The sequence below is a fragment of the Aricia agestis genome, chromosome 6, assembly GCF_905147365.1.
Source record: "Aricia agestis chromosome 6, ilAriAges1.1, whole genome shotgun sequence".
Lineage (NCBI taxonomy): Eukaryota > Metazoa > Arthropoda > Insecta > Lepidoptera > Lycaenidae > Aricia > Aricia agestis.
This window is the reverse complement of record NC_056411.1, coordinates 1,462,038-1,482,546: the sequence shown is the minus strand read 5'-3', so window position 1 is coordinate 1,482,546 and position 20,509 is coordinate 1,462,038. Positions and strand designations below refer to the sequence as shown.

General features: G+C 36.0%; 1 protein-coding gene across 1 annotated transcript in view; it reads left to right on the top strand.

Moving 5' to 3' along the window:
• Positions 1-924: 924 nt before the first annotated feature.
• Positions 925-20,509, top strand: part of LOC121727556 (protein madd-4) — a 316,241-nt gene continuing 296,656 nt past the window's right edge. Inside the window, exon 1 of the mRNA XM_042115445.1 lies at positions 925-1,061. The gene's annotated coding sequence lies outside the window, so the exon portion shown is untranslated. The remainder of the gene's footprint in view (positions 1,062-20,509) is intronic.

The window sequence follows — 20,509 nt, the reverse complement described above, 5'->3', positions numbered from 1 at the left end:
ACCTCCGTATAAGTCTCTAGCCTCTCTAGGGGGTGGAATTTCAACACTTAGTGATAGCCACAGATTTTAGAAGGTGATAGCTGGTAATACTTTAGGGTGTATATGGGTAGTTTTTAAAATTTACTCTTTCAGTGCTGCTAATTTCACAGTAAACTCGATATAGGGTACACATATATCGAGTTCACTGTGAAATTAGCAGCACTGAAAGAGTAAATTTTTATTTTATTTTGATGTGAATGGGCAAGCGCGCCAGCGTGATGAATTTTCCCATACAAAAGTTAAAAAAGTTGCTACGTTCTTTTATAATAGTATTTGGTACTCACATACGGTTTTGCTCGATAGTTTTACTCCAAATCGAGCTGTAAGCACCGTGTGGGCCGCAAAACTGACAGATCGAAGGCTCGCTTCGAGCCGGCTCGATGGAATTAAATATGTCAAATATGTCATTTCCTTCGATTTGGAGTAAAACTATCGAGCAAAACCGTATGTGAGTACTTAGCATTAAAACACTTAGTACTTTTCACTCTACAATTCGTATGTGTAAATTCAGGAAAACTCGAAAAAGGAAAATTAAAGCTAAGGTGAAAAAGTAATGTAATGTAAATAAAGGTACAGGTACTTTTGATTCATCTTAAATTATTATCAAGTCAAATATAAAATTATCACTGCACCACCTCCCAAACCCACGGTTTGCATTCAGAAAAACTTTGAAATTCAGCAAAAATAAAGTTAAGAGCTCAGGTAATTAAATTTTTTTCCGACATCTCACGTTTGAAAAAAAATATCTACGCCACCTCCCAAACTATATTTTACCAACTGAATTGCATACAATATTTTTGATTCCCGTACCGTAGATAACGCAATGCGACATACGTCATTTTGTCATGCACTCGCCCCTGCGCAAACGGCAGACGTTTGCTCGCTGTGGCTGCGGACGGTCGCGCGTCGCTTCGTGATTCGTAAAGACGATCTCGATTCGTGAAGACTCGATGTTGTGACTCGAATTCTAGTGCTAGTGTTGTGTTGTGTTGTGCTATTGGATTTGTCGAAAGTTGTAAAAGGTAAGTGTAGAAGTTAGTAAAAATTTTGATGGCTAATATTAATTAGAAGTGGGTAACTATTTTTTTTGTTTATCGAAAACTTAAAACTGAGGTTGGTATTCCATCGCCTTAAATTATTAGTTAAAATAAAAACAAATAATTATAATTCTCTTCTATTAAAATTTGAAATAAATAAAATAGGTTTAAAAAATGTGGGTATCTGTATATTAACCAAAAATGTGACAATAGTGGAAATGCGGGTGTTGTTTCACGTGTAAAGGTCTATTTGTTTACATGTTATTATGTAATTGGGATGGACTTTTTCAGACATAAATTACAAGAACATTTTCTGAACAACCATCTAAACCTGAAAATATTATGTATGTAGGTATATGTATAGGTAAAACCGAATACATAATATAATTATCTGCTATGTATAATCGGTTAAAATCTATATATACCAAAATGGATTTTCAATTTTTTTTTTTATGAAATAAGGGGGCAAGCGAGCAAACGGGTCACCCGATGGAAAGCAACTTCCGTCGCCCATGGACACTCGCAGCATCAGAAGAGCTGCAGGTGCGTTGCCGGCCTTTTAAGAGGGAATAGGGTAATAGGGGAGGGTAGAGATGGGAAGGGAAGGGAATAGGGGAGGGTAGGGAAGGGAATAGGGGAGGGTAGGGAAGGGAATAGGGTAGGGGATTAGGCCTCCGGTAAACTCACTCACTCGGCGAAACACAGCGTAAGCGCTGTTTCACGCCGGTTTTCTGTGAGAACGTGGTATTTCTCCGGTCGAGCCGGCCCATTCGTGCCGAAGCATGGCTCTCCCACGTATAAAATTATGTTAGTAAATTGTGTTAGTAACGCTAAAACTCGAAAACGGCTGAACGGATTGTGCTTATTTTAGTCTTAAAATATTCGTAGAAGTCCAGGGAAGGTGTTAAAGTGATACGAAGTTCACCGGGACAGCTAGTATTATATAAAGTTGATGCTTATTGTGCAACTTCAAGCAATATTATAATTTATAAGACGAAGATGAAGGTTTCTAAGAAACTTATTTAAAACACAAATAAGCCTAAAGTAATATAAGACCTACCTAGTCTGGGCTTATTCAGGTTTTTTAATTAAATTATTTCTAAGTAATAATTGGATTATAAGGATTAAGGAATATTTTTGCGGCCTAATAGGTAACCTAAATTTTTTTATTAGTTAAGTGGTAGCCTTTTAATTCTTCATATTTACGTTTCTTTTCGTTAGTAAGCTTTGAAAAAAATCTAAGCTTTACGATGAGATTGTTTTTTTTTTGAGACAGGTAATAGTTAGAATAGACTATATTAACGCAATAATGTTTAAAAAATCATGAGGTTAATAATTAAAGGAAAGGTTTAGAGATTTGCATTTATAAAAAACGATAATAATTGACAAGTAATATTAATAATTATTAATGAAATAACTTTAAAATAACGACAGCAGGCAGCAACGCACCTGCAGCTCTTCTAATGTTGCGACTGTCCATGGGCGACGGTAGTTGTTTTCCACCAGGTGACCCGTTTGCTCGTTTGCCCCCTTATTTTATAAAAAAAGTTATGAGGGATTTCTTCAAGGTTTAGATGCTTCGCGTGACTAACCTCGCTGAAAGTATCTGAAACGCCCGCGCCATGAAAGAGGCATGAAATACGATAAATAAACGATAAATGTTCCAATTTGAAAGCCATTAAAAACAAAAGAATAGACAAAAAAAGAATTATTGTATTTTATGATTGTTATCTGAGGTATTTTTGAAGGAAGTTTATCTATTCGATAGAGTCGGTGAATGCGCTGCAGCGCTTACGTCAAAATGTAAACCAATAGGAACCAAATAGGAGTGATTTATTCACCAGCGCGTTGGTGAATAAATCACTCCTATTAAAAAACTTCAAAAACGAATTAGACCACTTCTAAAGAGGTTTTGACGAGTAAAACATTCTACTTAGCACATTCTTCTCTGAGCTCGAGACTCGAGAGTTTGGAAGAAAAATTTCGAGACCTTAAAATAACATTTTGTCACTTCTTTAACTAATAAGTATATTCACAAAGAATTAAATTTTAAAAACCATATCCTTCATACAAAAAACTTATATTATTTAAATCGTGCCCAAAATAGTTAAAAATGGGTAATCCCCAAAAAGAATAAACTGTGTAGTTTGAAACTTAGTTTTTATCTCACAAGTTTTTTTCTTTGGTCTGCTCCTAATACAAAGAGATACAAAGTCCTACTTTACCTGTTCCACTTCCTGTAAATCCGTATACTTATCTGTAATGCGACTGTAATTACATTATACTGTCTGGCCTTTAATTGGTAATAAAGATTTACATTTGATTAAACAAAGTTAGTGTTTAATTAGCAAAAAATAATATAAACTCAAACTTTTTATTAAGGTATTGCGGAGCTTAAACGTAGCAGATTTGTTCTGCGTATTTAATGCCCGATTTCGGAGGTCTTTTGACCGGAGTTTATCTATTCAACAGTGTTAGGGATTGGCTTTATTTTTGACGTGAGTCAATCAAAAACGCAAGTGAATGTTCGAGTATTTTTAACGTGATTTTGTCGTTTGCCGCTCGTTAAGACCACGAGACCACGAATATATTGACTTAGGTACTCTACAATAAGTGTCGTAGATATTTTTTAGAAAAAGAAGCCTGATATTATATCCCTGTATACTAGCGACAATCTATCTTATATTCTATAACTAGCTGTCCCGGTGAACTTCGTGTCAATTTAAAACCTTCCCTGGACTTCTACGAATATTTTAAGACTAAAATCAGCCCAATCCGTCCAGCCGTTTTCGAGTTTTAGCGCGACTAACAAATTTGAAAATTCATTTTTATATATTTTATAACATTTTATAACATTTCGCTAAAATTCTATAAAGGCTAAACCGAATTGACTAATTTTAGTCCAGGGAGAAAAATGATACGAAGTTCACCGGGTCTTGTAGTCACGAATAAAATTAACTCTACACTCTACAGTAAGGTTTTTTTGAAACGATGCAGATGTACCCTGTATAATAGCGAGAATTCATAATAAAAGATGATGATGGTGATCAATAGAGTTTAATGATGTATATCAATTAATATTGACAAACATAATAGCAGTGATTAATATTGCAATGGGTTTGTTTAACCTCGGACGTATTACCGCAGTATTAGCGGTGTTCATTGTTCAACACAAAATGCCAAATGGTTTTATAATATATATTGATCAGTAATTAGGGTTAAATATTACAAACCTTACTACTATACTCGATAATCGATAATTTATCGATTATCGTTTTTTAGTAGTAGTAACTAGTAAGGTTTTTTTAGTAGTAAGGTTTATAATATTTAAGCAGTTTACACTTTACGTTTTACCCTTAGATAAATGATTGGTCTCGCGCGCGCGCTCGACGTCGTAGCGCGAGCGCCAGACCAAACATTCATCTAATGTCGGCTGTACACTCTCGCCGAGACACAGCGAGGCGGCCCGAGTGCGAGAGTGTAAATGGGTGCGCTCGCCTCGTCTCGCCTGTCTCGGACCCTCTCGGTCCGGTGTCGGTATTTTGCGCCCGAGACAAAGGGTCTCGCGAGGAAAGCGAGCGCATTACTGTACACTCTCGTGTTTTTTCACTACTAGTCGCGCCGCTAGACTGTGCAGAACAGAAAAATAACAATAATAAACGTCATTATCAGTCATTACCTGTGAGAAATAAAATTAAATATGATTATAGATCTTTGGATTAAAATGATATCTTTCGATGCATAGAGAAAAATAATGGTCCATCTTCTGAGTTCATAATTGCAATTGAACTAAGCGAGAATGTACATGATCGCACTCGGGCAAGGGGCTCTCGCACGAGACTCTCGCCCGAGAGCTCTCGGCGAGAGTGTACAGCCGACATAAGGCTTTACCGATGTCGCGCTCGCTTTTCGTTATAAAAAAATTTGAATTGAAATTGAAAAAACATGATAAATATAGTATTGTAAAACACAAAATAAAACAATAAATACAATAATTGATACTTTTATTAGAATTAAACGCATTTGATATATTTTGAAATAAATACATTTTTGTTTCAAAATATATCAAATTGCATTGATTTTAGAATTATTTCAATTCTACGATTCAAATTTTTTGTGTGTTATTAGTTATTACATATTTAAATTATTTAAATTACTCTTGAGTCTAGACAATACTTAAGAATCTAGACTTAAAAGGCTTTGATTGTGAAATTAACAAAATGAAAAAAAAAACAAACATTAGTTACAACCACAATACAGTTTTGTCATCGTGTTGTTCTGAAAACCCCGTGCAAAGTGGAGCGTCTGTGGCCAGACTGACTGGCGCCACCCGCCGGCTCCAGATTTATGTACTGATACAATTTGTACACTCTCTAAGGGCCAACCCACACGTACCACAACCACAACCGTGGTCGAGCGTATATTTCGTATTGTAAATGAACTATTCACATTTCACACGTACCACATTTTGCAGTCGTTGTCGATCACTTGTACTGTGATACCGACCACATCGCAATCACAACGTTGCGTCGTAGGTAACCACTGCCTACCAGCTGCCTAGCATACGCCAAGGAGATATCTCACTCTCGAGATAATTAAAAACTACTCGTCTCATAATATCAAATTCTCGACATTATCTCGACAAAACTCTATAAAAATGTATTATTTCGATGATAGATCTACGCGAGAAAAAATGTTTGTCATGCTAGGGTCAATAGAGATGAAGAGACAAACCATCAAACATCGAGAAAACATGTAGAGTGAGATATCTCGTTGTATGCTAGGCAGGCTGGCGACAACGCACCACGTCGACATTTTGTCGGTACCACAACGCAACTACAAAAAGCTGCAGCGACACCATTCACACGTAACCACTGCTTGACGGCATTTTGTCGCTGCGACGCGCGACGTGGCGTAGACGTGGTGTGGTTATGGTACGTGTGGGTTGGCCCTAAGGGTCAATTCAGACCGCAACGCGTCGTCGTCGTCTTGCAAATCTGTCAAATACATACAAATTTAGAAATGCATCTACGCATCACGCTGCGGTCTGAATTGACCATACGTTAAACTAGTTGCGCCAAAATTCGTTTATCGCCCGGGAACCGTACATTTTCCGCGATAACAAGTAGCCTTTGTCCTTTCCCCGGACTCAGTACCTATCTCTACAACAAACAGAAAAATCTGTTCAGCCATTTTGACTTGAAGAGGTAACAGACAGACAAACAGACAGACAGACACAATTTCACATTTATGAAGCCAAACGAGAAGTAAAATGAACAACGCCTAAATGTGCTACGTACGTACTACAACAATAACTTTTATGAAGCAAAACGAGCGTAATTTGTGAGTTGTGAGTCGCAGAATTTCGGCTGGCAGAAATTCTGCTGCATACAGTTTCATACAAAACTCCTGTTTGATTCACACGAGCGTAATTTTGTGAGTCATGATTTGCATGAAAAGCTATTATTTACGCGACAGAAATTCTGCGACTCACAACTCACAAAATTACGCATAAGTAAAAATGCTCATTTGGGTTCACCCTTAATAATCATGCTTCGAAAAACAATTATAATGGAAAAAAATAATAGACCTAAAAGAGAAGCGACCTTTGGAAACCCACAATCATAGTTTTTCAACCTCGGAAAATGTAGAAACAAGTTATGTAAGTTGTAATGCATATTAACCATTTTTGGCCAAATAAACGCGTGTATGGACGGGCGAATTGATGTACGACATCTATCATAACACGGTTTCTCTCATCATTTAAACCTTTTAATAGTTATAAAATCAATTTCTGTATTGTATTGATAATGTGTTTTGTGTTCGCTTCGACACTTTTATTGTATACTAGCTGTCCCGGTGAACTTCGTGTCTCTTTAAAACCTTCCCTGGACTTCTACGAATATTTTAAGACTAAAATCAGCCCAATCCGTTCAGCCGTTTTCGAGTTTTAGCGCGACTAACACATTTGAAAATCCATTTTTATATATAAGATAGGTATTAAATGATGATTCCATTCCGAAAGTTGTCGCATAGTATTTTTTTTTATTATCTTATGCAATTATAATTCGCATACGTCGCACGCACACAAACACCGTGTCAAAGCAGACTTTCGCACGGTATTTGCCAGAGCAACGCCGCACCGCTGTGCCGGTTGCAGTGGGGACTGGGGGTGTTAGGTTTTTTTCGTTACGGAATTTCTTGATTCGGTCGCCCCGCTGAAAACTCGCAATAAAAGCTATTATTTCTTTTTAACCGACTTCAAAAATTGAGGAAATTATATTATAATAATTATGTTCGCCTGTGGATATTTTTGAAGTGAAAACTTCTTTAGCGGCGTTGAACACTTTTGTGGGATGGGTAAAAACCTGTTCTGAGGTAAAAACTGTGAAACTCGCGTCAGATTCTCGTGCTGATCGAAAAACCGTAAGACGGTTGGAGAGTAGTGTTGTAACATCGAAATTGATTAATCAAACAATCGATTGTTATTTTTCGATTGTTTTTTAAAAATCGATTTTCAAAAAAATGGGTTAAAAAATTGTAAGTTTCGATTAATTAAAAAAATTGATTTTAATAAAAAATGGGTTAAAAATTTAATCGATTATAAAGGTTTCGATTAATAAAAAAACGATTTTTTTCAAATCGATTTTCATAAAAAATGGTTTAAAAAAAATAATGCACAACGTTAATATTCAAGTTTTCACTTCTGCCGGCACTCCCGGAGTGCAACCTGTCTTTTTTTCAATGATTATAGCTTAGCAATTATTATAATTGGAATCTCGGAATCGGCTCTAACGATTTTCATGCAATTTAGTATATAGGGGGTTTTGGGGGCGATAAATCGATCTAGCTAGGAATCATTCTCAGAAAAAGTCTTTTTATTCGTGTTTTATCGATAATCGATAAACTAAAAAATATGACTCTTCCTGACATCTATTGGCGAATAATAATACTATTATGTGAGCAACTAATTGTTTTAACGACCAGCAGATGGTGTTATTAAGTAACACGAAGTCAATGAGTGTTTGCTATACCGAGCAAAGCTCGGTCATCCAGGTACTATGAACTAATTCTAGTAAACAACAGTTTCTGGAAAAGAGGCTTATTTCTTGCAACAAAGTTAAATACATATTAGTAAAGTGGCTAAAATCGTTAAACTATGATGAGACCGAGAATCTCTTGGTAAGGACAGAGTAGGACTATTGGTATTGTAACTGCAATTTCTGCTATCTTTGCACCCTAGCAGTAGTATAACTGATCCCAAGACTTCTGTCGTAGGGCTAAGGTGTTGTAGCATTTGGCATACTTCTTGTACATCAAAGACGACAAACTTTCACTTTGTCACAATGCCGTATTTAATTATACCCCAGTGCACCCCAGCAGTTTTTTTTTTTTTTTTTTTTTCCAACTGATCCCAAGACATTAGTCGTAGGGCTGGGGTGTAGGGAGTTAACTTAATAGATATACTGAATAATAATAAAATAATAATAAATAAACACACACACACACACACACACACACACACACACACACACACACACGCACGCACGCACGCACGCACGCACGCACGCACGCACGCACGCACATACACACACACGCACACACACACAATTTATGATTAGATATCATTAGAAGATGCTCTCACAACTAGTGACTTACCTCTAAAATATAAATGATGTTAGACACGATTTAATACCTTCTGAGGTGCCTGGTGACCCCTTAACACAGGGCAACCTAGTAAGGGCACCAGTCTCCTACTATAATTTTTAACTAAGCATCATAATGATTGTATATGTGTTTTTTGTATTGTGGGAGAAATTAATAAAGATTTTTGATTTTTTTTTGATTTTGATTTCTAAACAGATTAAGATAAATAAACGATGTTTCCGGACTGAGCTGCAGCGTCTTTGTTGGCAACTTACAGGAAAATGTTTCATGCCCAGGGGGATGAGCACTTTTTGTTGTGGGCGGACAGAGAGCGTATCTGTTTCACGATAAAATAATAACATTTATTACCTTTTCATTTTCTGGTTTTAATATTTATGTGACATTATATTTTTTATAAGCTTTGTCGGAATTAGTAAATAAAATAGAATTCTCAGAAATATAGTATGTAAATTTGACTTTGTATTTAATATGCTAAGTACACAATCAATATTTTTGGGTATTCATATTTTTGTAAGAACGGTGTTATTTAGAGCCCGTCACTACTGCTTTATTATCATGACGTTATTTCTCGCAACTCACAAGTCACATCAAATAGCAATGCTTACATCTCGCTCTTTCGCTTGTTCGCGGATTCACGGATTCTCGGCGGTTTACGTTGGTGTACAAACTGTCTAAATATAGTGGTAAATGATGATCATTGATTTCATCAATAGGATTCGAGTTCATAAAATTGTTTAATTGGTGTTTACACATGGTTTACACTAATTGCCCACTGTTGATTGATCGTGTGAGGTCTCATGATAAAACCTGTTTATATTTTAGCTTTTTAGGGTTCTCTATCTCAAAAGGAAAAAAAATGCAACCTAATCACTTTATCACATTTCAGGAACGTTTTTAGTTAAAAAAATATTAAAATATTGAAATAAAAAATATCGACTAAATTAACGTCCACGGTCTTTAAAGATAGTTTTTTTGTTAAAAACCAAGGCCCTAATTTACTATGGGACTAGAAAATCTAACCGTTGTTGCTGTGCTTCGCTGCACATTGACTGTACAGTATTGTCTAAAACGAAGCCTGAATTTTGTCACCAATAAAAACAATCATACGTAGGTACACCAATGACAATAAAAGTACGGAACCCTTCATGCGCGAGTGACTAGCACCAGCTAGCATTAATTCTGTAGTGTGAAAGCACCTTACCTGGCGCCTGCAGATTAAGTGAAATCAATAGTAATAACAGATTATACGCGTGCCCGCCCGCGATTACTAAGCCCCCTTAAACACTGTTGTGACAACATAGAGGAGACCGTACACTGGGGGTGTTACGGTACGGTGCGGTTGTCGCACACATCGCGGATACGTCGCGTCATCCACGAGTCGAAAAAAACTAATTAAAAGACCAGCAAAGTTAGAAATTATTTTTTTGGGATTTAGGCCCAATTCACACCGGATCGGCAGCGACCGGCAGCGGTGCGAAGAGCAGTGTTAGTGTGAAATAATTTTAAACTTTATATACATACTTATAACTACTAGTATCGCTTGAAAACTTCAAAAAGGGCTCGAGGCGCCGCGCGGCGCCGCGCGACCGTCGGCGGAAAGTGCTGTGTAATAATAAGGGAGTTACATTTTTTTATGAAAGTAAAGAACACGGATCATTTAACAAAAAAAAACAATAGAATATGTCAAGTAGTTCCAGACAATTTAATTTAATTCAGTTGGAAGTTTTAAATTGTTACTGGGGACACTGGAAAAGAGAGGGTTGATACATTATATCACCATAATAATTTCTTTCTTCTTTCTATTTGAATTACGTTTTTAATTAACCAAAATGAAGTACAAATGGTGCCGTAATACAAAATATGCCAAAATGTGAGTAATAATTAGAACTATAATAGTGTGTGAAAATATAACGGCCAATCATGCGATTCCAGAGATATTATGCTCATTTTTCATGTCGGCTCCATATTAAAATTTCTTAAAAAAAATATTACTCCCTTATTATTACACGTAGATGAGTCTTTTTACATTTTGTTATGTAATAACAACTAGGAAAACATATTTCAGCCCAAAAAAATGACATCTGGGCCGCGAGCGTCCTTAAGATATTTGACATAAGGCATCGCATTAATATTATGTTATTTAGCGACATCTAATGCCAAATTGCATAAACTTTGCTGTCGATATTATCGAATGCTATCTGTCCAAGTAGCATGGCAATCGCACGATTTTTTTAAGTGTGATACAAGTGTATGATCGACTTTTAGAACGATTCGGTATCGCTAACGTTTTTAAAGGCTGGACGATGCCACACCGCAGACTAAGAACAAACTCCACACATAATACATATCCGATGCTACTATATCTGGCACGTGTCTTAACCGTTACTTGTTTTGGAGTGTTAAACTAATACCTAATCTAGTGAGAAAAGCAATATCTAGTTTTGCTATAAGACGATAGTAAACAGTAATTTAACCAAGGAGTTCATGTAAAATGTTATATCAATTTTATTTAATTAGACAATCGTACAGTGTAAAAGCTCCACGACGCGGGTAATTAAATCAAATCAATGGTAATAACGGATTAATTCCACGCGCGCGCGGCATCTAGCCATTAGAATATCCTTGGCGCAGACGCATTATATTAGATAGGTACTGTGTCTACTTACGACACTACATTAGAATCTAGATTTTGGAATCATATTTATCTGTGTATATCAGAAGATCTGTTCGATGAGCAGCTAAAGTAATTATTCATTTACGTATTTAAAACACTTGCAATTTACAAAGGCGGGCTTATGATACCTTGTGGCATTTTAACCAAGCGGCAGCCGGCTGCCGCATAAAAATTAAAAATCTATTGTGTCTGCGATACCCACGATGGAGGTGCTAATTCATAATAATTATTTATTATTACTGAAATAAGAAAAAATCTTATTAATTTTCGCCAATCTGGGGTGTTACTAAAAATTGTATGTATTATTGTATTCTCTATCTTTATAATAATATGCTAGACGCCCGCAACTCGAAATTAGTTTATCACGCGGGAACTGGGAACCGTGCACTATTTCGGGATAAAAACTATCCTATATCCCGGGCCTCAAAATGGGTATCTTCATGCAAAATTTCAGCAAAATTGGTTTAGTGGTTTGAACGTGAAGAGCAGACAGACAGACACTCTCGCATTTATAATATTAGTACGGATACGATGAGTACTTAACATAAAATGTAAAGCGCAAGATGGCCAGCTTTAAAGATGGTGAGGAAATATAAGTAGAGAGAGCCTCAAAGGAAGATCTTCCAACCGAGTGAGTATTATGCCCGGTCAGGTCGAAGCCCACTGTCATCATTTTCGTATTCAGCGTGGCAATCTATATACGTGGAAGAGTCCTGCTTCGGCACGAAAGGGCCGGCTCGACCGGAGAAATACCACGTTCTCACAGAAAACCGGCGTGAAACAGCGCTTGCGCTGTGTTTCGCCGAGTGAGTGAGTTTACCGGAGGCCCAATCCCTTGCCCTATTTCCTTCCCTACCCTCCCCTATTCCCTTCTCTTGCCATCCCTATCCTCCTTTATTACCCTATTCCCTCTTAAAAGGCCGGCAACGCACCTGCAGTTCTTCTGATGCTGCGTGTGTCCATGGTCGACGGAAGTTGCTTTCCATCAGGTGACCCGTTTGCTCGTTTGCCCCCTTATTTCATTAAAAAAAAAACTCAGAAACTTCGATAGCGCGATTCAGATCCTTGGTCATTTCTGGTGTGGTATATGTCCTGGTAATCTCAGAAACTTCGAAAGCGCGATCCAGATCCTTCGTCATTTCTGATGTGGTATAATTTTTTTTTATTTATTTCATCATCACACACTTAAACTATCATTACAGGGTTTACCTAATGAGATAGTAGTGTACATAGTGTATTACAAATTTAGTTAAAAAATTAAAATAATGAGTTCATCAGTATCCACTATTAAAACGATAAAATTAATAACAATAAATTATAATACCATAACCAGTATATATAATATCTAATCCATCAATAATTAATTTAAGTAAAAAATTGTAAATAAAATCTATCCTTGGTAAATAAATCTTAATAAATTAATACAAACCAAACTATTATTACTTTTGTATATAATCACTTATCTTCCCATAACAAATGACAAACAGGCAATTAAGTGTAAATTCACTAAGAGTGCAATAATATTATGTCCTGCTAATCTCAGAAACTACGATAGCGCGATCCAGATCCTACGTAATTTCTGATGTGGTATAGTCCTGCTAATCTGAGAAACTTCGATAGCGCGATCCAGGATTGTGTTGGAAAATTGATGATGATGTCTGCATTCTTAACCCTAATACGGGGTAATGTGCTGGCGTCTCGTTAGACGCGCTAATGACTGCCAGCCTAATTGTCTCACGACATGCGATCCGACATAGTCCTTGTGTAGTGGGAATAAAGGTCATATTAGTGCAAAATAATAAGGACTACAGTGCATCTATAGCACTGGACGTTACATGGGTTTCTACGGCATAGTTAGGTCCTAATATATAGTGAGAATAAAGGTCATGTTGGTTCAAAATAATGACTACAGTGTTGGACGTTACATCCTTTGTACATCATTTGTTCGTCTTTTGTACGTTTGTACAGAACTTTGTGAGAAATCGCTGTATAGCATTTAAGAGCACGTTAGAATTTTTCTATTTGAAAATGATTAATTGTATCATTTTCAAATATTTTATTTATTTACAACAGCGTTGAGTTTTTGTTTGATGTATCGTTTTTGGTAGAGCATATACAGCAATGACTAGTTGTATAATTTTTAATTGATGCTATGTTTTGTTGTTTGAAGTGTTACAAATTACACGTATGTTACGAGTAAGAGCTTTCAGCAATTCGAGCTGCGCTGGGCTGTGTAGTGCATTGCCGCTCGAAAATGTTATTCTTGAAGACAATAAATGATGTATCTTCTTGTAGAGTAATTTTCGATTTTCTCTAATCTCGAATCTAATTCTTACATAAATTGCAGTGTTTATCGCTTTGGTGAACTTAACCTTTAATTTTTCATTTTTTTTATCAACATTCGTCTTTATTTCAGAATATCTAGTCTAGATTACATTTTCGCTTATCCTATCTAGCTGTTGATCGTGTTTGTTTTACATGCTCATTCCGACACGTACGGCGTTTGCTGATTTAGGCGCCAAATAGTAGGGGCAGACAAATTACATACACTTTAATATAACGACGCTTAGCGCCTACGCTATAATGGCGAGCATATTATTGATGTCTCTTATTATAGTATTGTCGGCTTGTAAAGGCTACGGCCTAGGAGCTATGAACTATATTCTGTTTTATAGAAAATACTAGCTGTCCCGGTGAACTTCGTGTCACTTTATAACCATCCCTGGACTTCTACGAATATTTTCAGACTAAAATCAGCTCAATCCGTCCAGCCGTTTTCGAGTCTTAGCGCGACTAACACATTTGAAAATCAATTTTTATATATAAAGATTATCAACAGAAGTTGTATTTTAAAAGATTCGTTGTTATGCCTCAAAATTGAGTAAAATTTTAAGACTCAAAAACGATCTTCATTTAAATACTTATATATAATATTTTTTAGACTTGTAAAATAAAATATTATGTATCTTACGTAAGAGCATAATATTATTATATTATAGTCAAATTAGCCTCATTTCAAAATTGCGAGTGTTTTCTTTGTATTAAATATTTTATTTCGTACTCTTTCATCGAACTATAATCCTAAGATTTGAAATTTCCGGTGTCTAGAGACAAAAATATCTGTTTTGTAGTAAAATGTTCGATTGATCGTAAATCATGAAAACTTTGGATTTATACCGCGGCCCCGAGCGCTGAAGTACAGCTTTACTGAAACTTTCAGCTCTCGATGTCTAGGGGCCAATTATTGGCCTGTTTATTTATTTCTTAAAAAAGTATTTTTCAATATACATTGTGTTTCTAGTGGACAGTCTTTCGAGAGTGTATGCAGAATTTGCCTGTACAACTAACATTTTATGAATTTATTTCGCTATAGAAGATCACAAGGATTTAGACAAATCTTTATCAATCTTAGCTAATCTTTTGATTACAACACTGATGTCCAAAGAATCTTTTTATCCTAGAATAAGGTGCAGCCATTGATCCTAGGTATATAATATATCTTATGAAGTTATGAATGATGATATTCTTTAATCGCGACAAGCTGTATAATTAATTAAGCGACTTCAATAAAAGTTATATATTATATTGTACCTTTTGGTTTGCTCGTCAACGTCTGCAATTATTTATATGAAAAGTAGATGCTTTTGGGGGTGTAAAATCAACCAAGCTTATATGTAGAGTCTTATCCCTGGGAAACCGAAAAAATACAACACAGTAGAGCTCTCTCTAGTGTGTACTTGACATTTTAAGAAACTAATAAGATGCTAATAAGTAACAAGGCACTTTGAAGTAGGCGGCTCCTTAATGACTCTACGTTTAACCTGAATTAAAATACAGTTACAATAAAAATAATTAATATGCTCCTATCTTCAATCTCTCGAGATACTACTGATTATACATAGCAATAAAATTCAACCGGATACCTTCATTTTGACCCTTATCTAGAAGATTGTAAAGGTCAATATCTCGTGCGGTAATTAAGCCCCTAATAAATAGGTCTGTCATATAGAAATGCTGTGATAACATTTATTTTATTGATATTTTGACAAGAAAAATTTTATGTTGTTCCATGAATATTCATACGCTATAACCATCAAAATTATTACAGTTTATATGAGTTTATTATGCGATTTTTATAAATCAAACTCTAGAGAGAAACTGGACACGTTCCTCTTTTTTTTTTGATGCACGGGGGAAACCCTTTATGGGTGCCCCGGGTTAGGGGTGCCTCAGTTAAGCTGAAGCACCCCGGGGGTATGTGAGACTCCCGGCGAGAAGCGCCGGGCTAACCCACTGAAACCACCTGTGGTCTGCCTTAATCAGCCGTATAAAGGAAGGATGTCCCGGACCTAACAAACACAGGACTCCCTCCACGACCGGCCGGTCTACCTCAGAAGGGACCGGAATTCCACCAAAGTTGGGGAACCCGTCGACATACTGAAGCGTTCCCCTCGGCACCGGGACTGGCTAAGCCGGGGAGGTTCCTATCCTATCCCGGAGCCACGTTAGACGAGACTTAGGAGGTTCGCATAGTGTCGCCTCCGCACTCCCATCCTACGCCGGCGGAGCGGGGACACGTTGATCTATGATGAAGAAATGCAGACCGCATTTCACGCGATCTATGTAATATCTTTACCTCCTACAACTTTTCACCATCGTTCGACGCGAAAAATACAGGTACCATCCTCAACACCTTGATAAGTGACAGTCTTCCACAGTGCATTTTTCGCGTAACTTTCTGCCGCGCACTGTAAAATTACTCTGGAACGAACTGTAGTTAGTAAATAGTTACTACGTAACCTATTATACTACCTGCAAATTAATTAATGTGTAAAATTGAATATTATTATAATGGTGAAAAAAATGTTTTTATAGCTAAGCCGAAAATTGTTTTAGGTTTAAAATTGTGACAAATATAGCGAACATGTCGAGATAAAATTATGCAAAATGTGCCTCGCTCCATTACCCTGGAGGTCAATTTAAATATAATAACAAGGGGTGACGCAGTACGGGTCTCTACTTAGAAATATTATATTTAGAAAAAGCTTTCAAATATTATGTCTAGAAAAACATAAAAATATAATTTAGAAAATGCTTAGAAATAAATTAAGAGCATAGTTTAGTCGATATTTCGGATATACGATCTACTATTTTTATGTAGAGACGTTTAGATAGAAATACATACTTAAAAACCGTATTTATTCAGTTCATTAGTGACCAAGTTTTGTGAAACCAATCGGTGTGCTGAACTATAAATGATGGCTATAAGCACTCGTATGTCGGCTGCCAAACAAAAAAAACAACCTCAAAATCGGTTTAGCTATGAATTATGATGCCTAATTTTCAACGAAACTATAAAAAAAATAAAAAAAATATCTATGGACGCTTCACACCACGTCAGTCTGGTCCCGTGGTAAGTATCTGAAGGACTTGTGTTACGGGTACCAGACAACAGAAATATATATAATACTTTTATACTATACATATATTTCATATTTTTATTATATGATACACGTATTTAATACACATCCATGACCCAGGAACTTTGAAAACTTTTTTTTCGTCGGCTGGATTCGAACCCGCGACCCCCGGCTTGAGCTACCAACAGCCCACCAACTGAGCCATAGAGGTTGTCAAAACTATAATACTATAACTTTTTTATTTATTTTTTATAATTTGAAGCCAAGGTACTATACAATACAATAATATAATCAAGCCTTTTCCGCCATTTTAGCGCAACCAAATCCTATAATATGAAAAAGTTTTTAAATATCTTTAAGCATCCATTGATACTCAATATGACTATTTACAGATAACACCCGATACGTTGCGTTCAGACGTGCGCGTTTTCCGTAAGCGCGGTTCAGGAAACGCGCCCTTACAGTTTTCGGGAACTTCTGCATATAAATTGCGGAATACAACTGTCGGCAAGTCCGTAGTGGTGCACCCGGTGTGCGTAAGCGGTGGTCGCCCGTCGCGGTTGTTGCGGTTGCGGTGATTACGGTTCGGTTGCGGTGCGTTTATGTTGCGGTTGCGGTCTTTGCACAATCAAAGATTGTGTGCATACGCTTTTGTACTTCGTTTCGTTTTAATCGGGATGGAAACAAAAACGTGCAATTGCTTATTAATTTGATTACTATACGTGACATTTAAATTGATAGCATTATACATGCATTATAGTCGTCCATACATAATTTTGTTAGTGTTATAAGAAATTAAAAGGAAAAAAAGACATTTTATGTTTTAGTACTAAAATGGGGTTTTCACATAATATTGTGACGTTCTTTCCTGACATATTTTGTTTTTACATTTTATATATAATAAGGATATAAACAGATAATATTACCAGAGTACACAGAATTATAGAGTATCCCGACTTAGAACTGATGTTGAAATTTTTAAATTTGACGTATTATGACGAAAATCGTCGCTAGGGTTGTTAAATTGTTACCTACTAATTTAAAACTATGACATATTCACTAGACGTGTTCCTCTTTGGTCGAATTGTTGTTTGTGTTTTGGGCACATGCGATTAAAATTGTCAGAATCTAATTTTGAAATCTTTATTTTAAATATTTTAAAATAATTATACCAGCCAGCGGGCGGCACATTTCGTTCATAGTCCTAGTGAAACCCGACGAATTTGACAGATATTGAAACTCCGTTTCTTTGCAGTCGAACTATTGTGATATTACCTACATCATTTCACAACAAAAACCTAGTGCATTGGAAGACCTGAGAATCAATTACTCGTAAAACTCAACCCTTCTCACTAGCAAGGAAGCCGTATTAATAATAAATAATAACAAAAAGGTCTCAAGATCCCAACCCTATAGTCGGAGATAATGCCGAAACCTTTTTCATAACACCGGCCCATCTTAATAAGATATCCCGTACATGAAGGGTTAACTGGCTTTTTTGGGAGGCTTTTAGCATCATCATGAGTATGTTCAGTAAATGAAGATGAACTTTTGTAACCGATTCGGGAATTCATACTAATATTATCAACGCGAAAGTGTGTCTGTCTGTTACCTCTTCACGCCCAAAGCACCGAAACAATTTGGCTGAAATTTGGTATTAAGAAACTTTTAGTCCCGGAAAAATGTACGGTTCCTCGCGATAATCGAATTTTGGCGCAACGCAGTTATCGGTGTCATCTAGTAAAATATAAAATACATTCCTCAATTCTTAAGGTCAGGTACTTTCATTTAAATAATGTATCTCCATCACAGATTACTAAATACAACGAAATCTCCGAACCAAATTTTATGAGTCAATTCAACGATTTACGCGTGAAAAGGTTACAGACTGACTGACACTCTTTCGCATTTATAGTATTAGTACTTAAGCTTGTATAATCCAACTGATAAGTTCATTTGAGATTTTTTTGTAGATATAATTTTAATTTTATCTTGGAATTTGATATTGACATTTTTTAAAAGCTAGCACTTGCGGCCCGCCTAGAGAGTCGACCTCATAAGCGACATCTTTGGCACTCTATTTTCATTTAAAAAACTTAATATTTTGTTTAATAAGTAGAAGCTCATTACATTGTGTCTTACTGTAGAAATATATTACCTTTACTTGCCAGTAGATAGTAGTAATAAGTCCTACTAATAATACAGCTAATATTATGATAACTGTTCATATGATCAAAAATCTCCCCAAAATCCAATATTGTTATTAAGTTATTCTGTTTGTTCGGCATCGGAATAGTTATTGGACCGATTAATTAATAGAATGGAACATGCGACCCATATTTGATTATCTAATGGTGGCTTTTATTAAGATGCCCCCTACTAGTCGTTCTTGATTACGACCGAAATCGTAATCGAGAATGGTTGGCAGTTGTTCAAAGCCAAGATTTGTTTCTTAAAAAACAAAACAAAAAGCTTTTTTTGTATTTTATAAGTCAGCTAATTGTGATTGGACTGTACCCTATATTATTCTTTGGAAATAAAGATACCAAGTTTAATGCCAATTTGATCAGCATTTTAAGAGGTCGCAGATGGATACACATTTGTTTGTGGTTTTCTCTCCAAAAAATACAGAGAGCATACTACCTCGATCAAAAAGTGCCAGAATTTTGCTTAGTACTTTAACTGCGTTCAATGTTGCGTTGTTAAACAGTAAAAGCAGCTATACGATAAATCTATGAGTTTCTCTACAATCTCCAAGAAAACTACCACAAAACCAACATTCGAGTGAGTCGCGCAATCGAGTAACACTCAGTAGGGGCTTACTAGATACTCGTTCGAGTATGAGGGTCTCGGCTCGAGACATTAATATTTAATATAGTCGGCTCTGTTGATTTTATCATCAACAAATTACGCATGAACTTGGTAAACTCTACAATATGAGCAAAGTTTTACTAGCCACGGCGGCGCTGTTAAGTACCATAGTTATATATTAAGTTACGTAGTTTGCTACACTCAATGAATTCGCTTTAATGAGATGGAGCATGAAATTGAGCTATATTGGCTATGCATTCAAGTCGTATAATGCTTGAAGGTTAATTCATTCTAACGAGAAATAATGGTCGAGAAGAAAATATTATAGAATTATCACTTGTGAATGTAAACTAAGTAGAATTAGATGTTGCTTGCCATAAATGGCACAAAAAATACTTTATTTTTTTCTAGGATTCAATGTATATCTAACAACAGAAACATATCAGTGGTTTCAGCCTGAAGGTCACACGAAAGTAAGTCAAACATTATAAATTCGAAAGTAAGTCCGTTTGGCCGTCAGATAGTCATCCGACGGCCAAACGGACTTACTTTCGAATTTATAATGTTTGTATGTCCTAGCTACACTACGAAGAATAAAAACTATTTATTATTCGTAGTAGCTACATATTAGTATTATTTTCATCATTCGCTATTAAAAGTATTTATAATATTATTATAATATTTTGTACATTTTAGTATTCAATAATAATAAGGTTTTTAATAGTACTAGCATAACTCAGAAAGCTGTATTATTTTGTACAACAGTACTTAGTTGATATGTGATGACAGCTGGTGATGATGATTAAGCGGGCTAACAAGATAATAAAATACAAAAATAACAAACCACCCACATCACAGCC